The sequence below is a fragment of the Rhinolophus sinicus genome, linkage group LG06 (assembly GCF_036562045.2).
Source record: "Rhinolophus sinicus isolate RSC01 linkage group LG06, ASM3656204v1, whole genome shotgun sequence".
Lineage (NCBI taxonomy): Eukaryota > Metazoa > Chordata > Mammalia > Chiroptera > Rhinolophidae > Rhinolophus > Rhinolophus sinicus.
The window spans coordinates 162,914,741-162,922,951 of NC_133756.1; the positions used below are offsets into that span (position 1 = coordinate 162,914,741).

At 53.6% G+C, this 8,211-nt stretch overlaps 1 long non-coding RNA gene across 2 annotated transcripts; it reads left to right on the plus strand.

Moving 5' to 3' along the window:
- Positions 1–753: 753 nt before the first annotated feature.
- Positions 754–3,905, plus strand: LOC109460351 (uncharacterized). 2 transcript variants are annotated; one of them, XR_012497827.1, is made up of 3 exons: positions 754–1,081; positions 1,625–1,787; positions 1,933–3,905. It is a non-coding gene; the product is annotated as an uncharacterized LOC109460351 (long non-coding RNA). The 2 variants fall into 2 exon arrangements; XR_002139503.2 differs by having other exon boundaries at positions 757–1,081; positions 3,075–3,905.
- The last annotated feature ends 4,306 nt before the right edge of the window (positions 3,906–8,211 follow it).

Below are 8,211 nucleotides of genomic sequence, written 5' to 3' on the forward strand. Positions count from 1 at the left end.
TATAGGATGGCAGGCTGTGGCCCTAAACTTCACAGACATTCTTTCTCCTAAATGCTAAAACTGTGCAGGCACTGGAATCAATGACTGAGGCCTCAGATGACCTCGGTCACACCAGATCCCCTGGTCATTCAGCAGCACAGCATTCATACCTGCCCTTCCTATCCTGTGTCCCTGGCAGACATTGCTAATCGATTGCAGTTCTCCTTCTCCTAAAGCCTAAAACCATGCTGTCCAATATGATAGCCACTAGCCACCATTTAAATATGGCTATTTAAATCTAAACCAATAAAAATGAAAGAAAATGAACAGTTCTGTCCCTCAATCGCAAAAGCCACATTTCAAGAGCCTGATATTGACGCATGTTCCGCAGAGCAAATAAAGAACATTTCCATCCTCACAAACATTTTCTTGGACTGTGCTGGCTTCAGTCAGTCCTCCATAGCTCGTTGATCGTACCAGGAAGCAGAACGAATCCTCTGCCCTCCTTGGACCAAGTGGGGGTGAGTTTTGCCTGACCCCAGACTTGCCCCTGGTCACATCTCACCTACAGGCTTTGTTTCCGTTTGAATTTTACATGTGGCAAGGTCATACTTGAAAGAGCAAAGTCCTTCTGGGCTGACCCTTCTCAAGTTTACTTTCTTTTTGTCTCTTAAGAAAAAAAACAAAAGTAAACCCCTTGCCTTGCCATGTGGCCACAGACGTAATCGGCGAGTGTCGTTTCTGCCCTGAGCTCACCTTCTTTCTCCACCCTCCAGAGACCTGATGCATCTATTTTTAGTGCCTCTGGGTGAATGTCATTGCCACTGGAGGCTGACATTTCATACTCTGGGAACCTTGACCTGCTGCTTTTCCGGTTGTGAGTTGAACCTGCTGTTTCATGCCCCAGAAGGAAAGAACAATGATCATTAATAATCGACATCTTCTGGAAAATCGGAAAGGAAGCCTCTGTGATCCAAGGTTGCCCTTAACCCCAGTGGTGCTGCCTGCAGGGGCCAGCGTCTGGCTGATCTACTGAAGTCTCCATGGCTGCCGAGGTCACGCCCTGGGGCCACCAGCCATGCCAAACTAGGGAATGTGGGCAGTAAGTAGTGGGCTGGCCCCATGACCAGTCGGTAGAGGAGGCTACAGCACAGAGATGAAAACTTGGTGGAGAAAGCATTTCCAATTGTGTAGAGACGTGTGGCCCACCACCAGAGACCAGCACTGGAGACACCCTCCCGGGGCAGGGTGGGGTGGAGGTGGGAGGAAGAGAGGGTGCCTTGCTCTGCGTGGTGGGAGGGTGGGGGCATCTCTCCTGGGCTGGAGCCCGTGCTGGGTCCTGGGGGGCACAGACGGGAATGAGGACCAGGGAAGCGGTGGGGGTTACTGAGACAGGAGAGGAAACCTGGATGGCTTCTGGCTCAAGGGGAGGGATGGAGGAGCATGGGGCCTCACACCTGCTGACAGGACAGCTGGGGCTGTAGGTTCCCCCAGGGCACAGGTGGCCCCTTCAGCCCCTTTGGGAGTGGGGAACCGTGGCTGGCCTGGCCTTTAGGGAAGAGGGGTGGTGTCTGAAGTCACCTTTGACAAGGAAAGCAAAGGTCATAGGAACAATTCCTCCCTTTCACTCTGGGTGACCTGGCAGGAGCTTGCTGGAGCTGACAGAGAGTGTCGGCCGGCCCCTACGAACCGCCCAAGACAAACAGGCCGGCAGGAAGTTCCCACGCTCTCAGGGCTGGTGCCTGGAGCCACTGCAGTCACCTGCGGCACTGGGGCTGTGAGGAAGGTGGAGTCTGAGCCACCTACAGGTGAGCCTGGAACCCCACTGCCTGGGGGAGGGGCCAGTGGGCGCAGGTCTGAGGAGCACCTACTCCCGTGTTGCGTTTTGCAGCATCGTCTCCCCGAAAACATATAGCGACTCTACTAAACTAACATTGTGATCTTCTTTCACAGTGTAGGAATCTGAGACCCAGAGAGGTTAAGTGACTTCCCTCGGGTCACACAGCCAATAAAAAGGAAAGTCAGGATTTGGACGCAGGTTCCTCTGGTTCCAAAGTCCATGCTTTTCAGCCTTGTCATGTGTTCACTCAGCAAATCTTTGCTGAACCTCTACGGCGTGCCAGTCACACTGTCAGGGGCTGGGATAGGAATGTGGAGGTCGATGGCCCGTGGGGTTCCTGGTGCTCATGTGACAGCAAGAGTCCACCACGAGTAGTGACTAGTGTTCCATCTGCAACATGGGCCAGTGGGCCCCTTACCTGACCTCTGCAGAATATGCTAGAAGGTGATAGGACAGCACACACAGCCGTGGAGTCAAGGCACTGGAGGAACAGATGTTCTGTTTCCCAATTTTGTGCTGCTGCTTCTTCCGGTGATGTCTAGCCTGCGGCAGTGAGGGGTTTCACTGAAGTCAGGGTGACTACCATGAGTGTCCACTTCCAAAGGAGCAGGTGAAAGGAAGACCAGGGACCCCCAGGCCAGAGCCACACGTGGGCCCCTCTCCCAGAGGCACTCAGAGAAATGTGCCTGGACTGGAGCTCCTTAGGGCAGGACTGTCCCTTCCCTTGAGTGACATTGATTGAGCACATGCTGCACGCAGGCTCAGGGCTCCCAGGGATACAGCACCCAGCACAGTGCCTGGCACACAGTAGGTGTGCAGGTGGAGCCAGCTGAATGATTGGAGCCATCGCTGGGTCATCGAGTTGTCACTTTATGCCCCTGGGGAAAGAGGCTCCCTCCCTGGGCCTTTGGGTCTCAGAGAAGAGAAACCCTGGAAATGGCCACACAGCTGCCTCACAGGGACTCTTCCCCCCACAATGGGGCAGTGGCCCTGGGTTATCACTGTACCAGTCTGGGGCCTCCTCAGAGCCCATGATCGTGACAGTTAGACCAGATCAAGGAGGCACAGCTCAGGCTGGACTTTGGGGCCAGTATCAGCTGCTGGAGCCAAGATTACAGTCAGAACCAAGAGGTGGGTGGGGGGTGAAGGCCCAGCATTGGTCCTGGCTATGTGGCCACAGACGACTCTCCTCTCTGGGCCTCCAGCCATGAGAACAGTACAATCCCTATGGCCCCTCTCACCTCTCCGATTCCAGATTCTCAAGGTCAGGAACCAAGGACATTGTGGCCACATGGCAGGGGCTCAGAAATGACCCGTCCTCTGAGGGCAGGCCTCTGATCCAGTCTTTCCTCGGCCAGTCTCCTCCTCTCTCCCGACTCTTGGCTGCAGAAACAGAAAGTCAGACTCACGTCCCAGTGTGGTTCTTGCGCCCTGAGAACAGCCCTGCTCACTCATTTATCCCACCAGCCACCTACTTCTGGACCTGTCCACCCACTTATCCACCCTTTTAGCCAATATTCACCATCGTCCACCCAAACACATCCAGCCATCCCATCCAGTTATCCACCAGCCACCCGAGCACACGGGCACGTCTTTCCGCCTCTTGAGCGGTCCATCTGTTCACCCACTGATGGAACCGCACACCCATCCACTCCCTGCAATCCCTGCTGCAGACCTGAAGTCGTCCGTGGGCATCGGCAAGACGGGTGTCAATTCTGGGTGAAGTGGCAAAAACCAACCTGGTGAAAAGTGAACACTTTCAGTTGCTGCCCTTGCAGCACTCTTGCCAGCCGTGCCTGCTCTTCCTTTCCTGGGAGGTCAAAGGGCGTGGCGTCGGAAGCTGGGCTTGGGTCCGCCCTTTATTAGCCTGGCACCATGTTACCAAGTTGTCCATGTCTCACAGTGTGAAGAGTCACACCAGCACCTGTTTGCTGCGTCACTGTAACAACGAAAGGCCCACAGTAAGGACAGCATCGGTGCCACAATTAATGGTCACGTGCGGAGAATGCCTTATCTAATTGTGTCTGATTGTGCTTAAGGCGAAAGGGTACTGTGATGGTTGAACGCCAGGTTGATAAAAAGTGATCTCTTTTTGCAGTTTTTCATTCTCCCAGGCCTGCTTTTCTTTAATTAGCCATGCCCCCTTTCCGTTTCCAGTGGCACATTTCTTTCTTGTTTAAGCAGCACTGATAACACCTTTTTGATAAAAGGAAAACAAAACTTCCAGTGGAGATAAGGGAAGGGCCATGTCCTTTACTAGCCGTCCTGGGGGGGAGCATTCCACATTCCTTGTCATTTTCCCATTGGAATGTGAAAAGAGCGGTGTGAAATATTTGTTCAGATTCATTTGTCATGAATGGGGCATTCCAGTAACCACAAGCCATGTTGGCACTTTCTCCCAAGCTCACCCGGACAGGGCGAGCAGTCTGGCTAAGCCAGGAGTGCGGGAGTGAGAGTCCTCGCTCACTGGGACCAGTACACTTGTGTTCCATGGGTACAGTGTGTCTGAGAACTGAATGGACATGTGTGTAAAGCCCCCTGCTTTGGACCTGGCCTCCCCAGGTGGCCCTGACAGTGCTGCTGTTGTTGCAGCCATGTGTGCAGGGTAGGCCTCTGGCCTCGCTGCCTGCGATGTCAGCACCCTGCAGGCAGGGGCACCTTCTTACATCCCTCTTATGTCCGATGCACATGCACACACATGCATGCACACACATGCTTACACACTCTTGTGAACGCACCTACACATGTGTATAAATGCATACATGCACACATGCATGACACACAATTACACAGGCATGCTCACACACATGCATGCACACACATGCTTACACACACTCATGTGAACACATGTGCTCATGTACACATGCATATATATGCACACACATGTACACATGGATACTTGCACACATGTGCACGTGCACATGCGTGTGCACACACACACACACACCTGGCCCAGGGCTGAAGGCCCAGGCACTGTGGGCTCTCAGTCACTACTATAGAACCAATGAATGAAGCAAATGGGTTTTTTTAATTAAAAAATGTTTCATTGTGATAAAATACACATAGCATATAATTTACTATCTTAATCATTTTTAAGTGTGCAGTTCAGCAGTGGTTAAGTACATTCACATTGTTGTGCAACCCATCTCCAGAAGTTTTCCTCTTCCTAAACTGAAACTCTATCCCTGTTGAATAGCAGCCCCCATTTCTCCCTCCCCCAGAGCCTGGCACCCGCCATGCCTCCTATGGCTGTGATCTCGACGGCTCTAGGCTCTTCATCTAAATGGAATCACACAAGACTCGTCCTTCTGTGACGGGCTCGTTTCACGCAGCACAGTACCCATCAGGTCCATCCACATTGTAGCAGGTGTCAGAGGCCCTTCCTCTTTGAGGCTGGGTCATACTCCACCGTGAGTAGTTTCTCACTTATGTTCTTCGGAGCCGATCATGAGATCACTGGGTCGGACATGCAGGCTTACGTATCAGTACTCCCAGCCCCGAGCTCGGAACTTGGCCCTGAATGGGCCTGACACAAAATGTATCTGTGGAAGAAATGACTGGAGTCCAAACAGTTGGGGTTTGTGTCCTGGTTCTGCCACTTGTGGGCTGGGTGGCCTCAGGCAGGCGGCTTCCTCCCTGAGCTCCCCTTTCCTCATCTATAGAATGGGGATGGTGACACACTCACAGGACAGCTGTTGGGAGCCAATGTGATGACTGTACTTCAAATGGTGGGGTGCATGGGGGTGCAGACTTTTCCTGATCTGACCCCCACAGCCAGAAAAGGTGACTCCCACTTGCCTGACCCCAGCCTGACCGCTGTGCCACACAGCAGGGGGCAGGTGTGGTGACATCTGTGGTTTCAACATGGCGGCATGGGCTACTGTAACCGCCACCTGTGCTCTGAGATAAGGCAGGCGGTCCCACATTCCGTACCTGCTAATTCCATCGATAAGACCTGGGGGCCAGGCTGAGATGTCAGATGCCCAGAAATGCTCATGGAAACAATAGCAGAGGTGGAATGAGACCCACGTTTTCTTCACCCACGGTGTCATTTCAGATAAATGGTGATAGCTCCTCTGGTGGCTAAAAGTTCTGGAATTCCAACTCTCCTCCAGGAGAGGGTGAGGGAGTCTGAATCAGGACAGCCGGTTTGTGCTCAGTCCCGTGGCTCTGTGACCTCAGACAAGTCACCTGGAGGTGAGAACAGGGGCTGTGGGGTCAGATGGCCTGGATGAAACCTCAGGTCAGCCACTAGCTCCTTAGGTGACCATGGGGACCTCGATGAATTGCCCTGTGCCCGTTTCTCCATCTGTAAGATGGAGACAATCGTTATTATCCCACCGTATTCTTGGGTTCTTGTGGATGGAACAAGCTGAGGCTGGCGGCAGGCTTGGCACATCTAAGTACCCGTGAGCCTTCCTGGCTCTGTTCCTCCTCTCTGAGCCTTGGTGCTTTGTCTGGAACTGGGGGAGACCCTCACCCAACCTTTTATAGATGGCTTGTTTGTTCCTTTTCTCCCATCCCCCGCTTAGATGTGGGGAGCTGGGGAAGTCGTCTTTCCAGAGTAGGGGAGCTTCTCAAACATGTTTCTTCCAGATGTCAGCTAGTCCACTCCCCTAAGCTCTGTGCAGCCAACCCTCTGCCTTCATTCCCACTTGGATGGCTTGTGGGTGCTGTGTACCCGGCATGTTCCGCATGGGCTCTGGGTTTCAGCCTCCTGCCCCTGCCCCTGCCCCTGTCTTGTCTTCTCCGCTCAGCAAATGCACCACTGTCCCCAGGGCCTCAGGCCAGAACCTCACTGTTGGCCCCTCCTGGCTCACTGCCCACACCGAGACCCTCACCCTTGCCTCTTCCTCCCTTGGTATCTCTCAACTTCATCCCACCACCATCATCCTAGAGAGATTGCCATCACCATTTCCTGGAGACCTCAGTATTCTCTCTGCCCGTACTTGCCGTCCAATCAGCACTTCCCTGGATGCCCCTCCTCCTGGCTCTGGGTACCGTGTTCCTTCCAGAGCCTCCAACAACCCGGATGCTTCACAGCCCCAGGGCCTTTGCACTCGCTGTTCCCTCTGCCTAGAACGACCTTTGCTCCACTTCCTACACCGCTGGCTCCTTCTCATCTTTCAGGCCTCATCTTAAAGAGTCCCTTCTCAGAGGGCCTCCCTACCACTTGAACTAAGTGAGTCAGAATGAGAAAAACATTGAACGGACAGGAAAATCCCTGTGCTCTTACCACTCTCAATAAGGCACCTTTAGCCACCAAACGTGTGGGTTTCCCCCACACCAAGCAATTCTCAGATTTTCCAGATACCAGCTGGCTGTCCTACAATTAATTCAATTCTGACAGTGTCTACCTGGCGTTAGCCCAGACCCCACGGGTGACGGGCTCAGTCCCACATGACTGCCCTCACTTCAGGTTGTCACCTGTGCTTCTGACCACTGGCTGTAAATCAGAGGTTCCCACGGCCCCTTCCTGGGGTTTGAGAATTGCTAGAACGGCTCACAGAACTCAGGAAAACAGTTTAGTTACTAGATTACTGGTTTACTATAAAAGGCTATGTCAGGAACAGCCAGCTGGAAGCCGCACAGGGCAAGGTGTGGGGCTGGGGCACTGAGCGTCTCCGCCCTCTCCAGGTGACCCTCTTGCCCCACACCTCCACGTGCTTACCAACTGGGAAGCTCCCTGACCTCTAGATTGAGTTGTGTTTTTTTTTAATGGGCGTTTCATTACATAGACACAATTGAGAAAGTCACTGGCCATTGGTGTGTAAGTCAACCTACAGCCCCCTCGTCTCCTGGGAGATTGGGGGTCGGGGCTGAAAGTTCCAACTCTCTCGCCGCTGGTTGGTTTCCATGGCAACCAGCCCCCATCCTGAGGCTGTCTAGGGTCTTTCCTGAAATCATCTCATTAACATAAACTCAGGTGTGGCTGAAAGGGGCTTGAACATCCCACTCTCCTGCTCCTAGGCCTTTGCACGCGTAGTTTCCTCTGCCTGGAATCGCCTTCTTCCCATCCCCCACGTCCCTGGCTAACTCTTCCTCGACCTTCCGCTCTGTGGGTCCCACTCTGCCACCTCCCCCTTTCCCAGCCTCCCTGAGCCCTTGGACCTCAGTTTCCTCAGGTCACTTCCGGTCTGAGGCAGTTAGAGCTGGGTGCTCCCACCGCGTGGTGGGAGGCAGCCTGGATCCCCTGTCACCGCCACAGGAGACCTACCGTGAAGACCCTCGCTGGACCCTGACAGAGTGAAGAACAGATCTCTGTTGTGTGGAGACACTGAGCTTTGCGTTGTTACTGCAGCAGAGCCGCGCTTGTCCAGACCGGCTCCAGGTCCCACCTTAGACAGGAATTTCCCTGGGAAGAGTGTGCTCTGCCCTGGGTGGGATCAGGT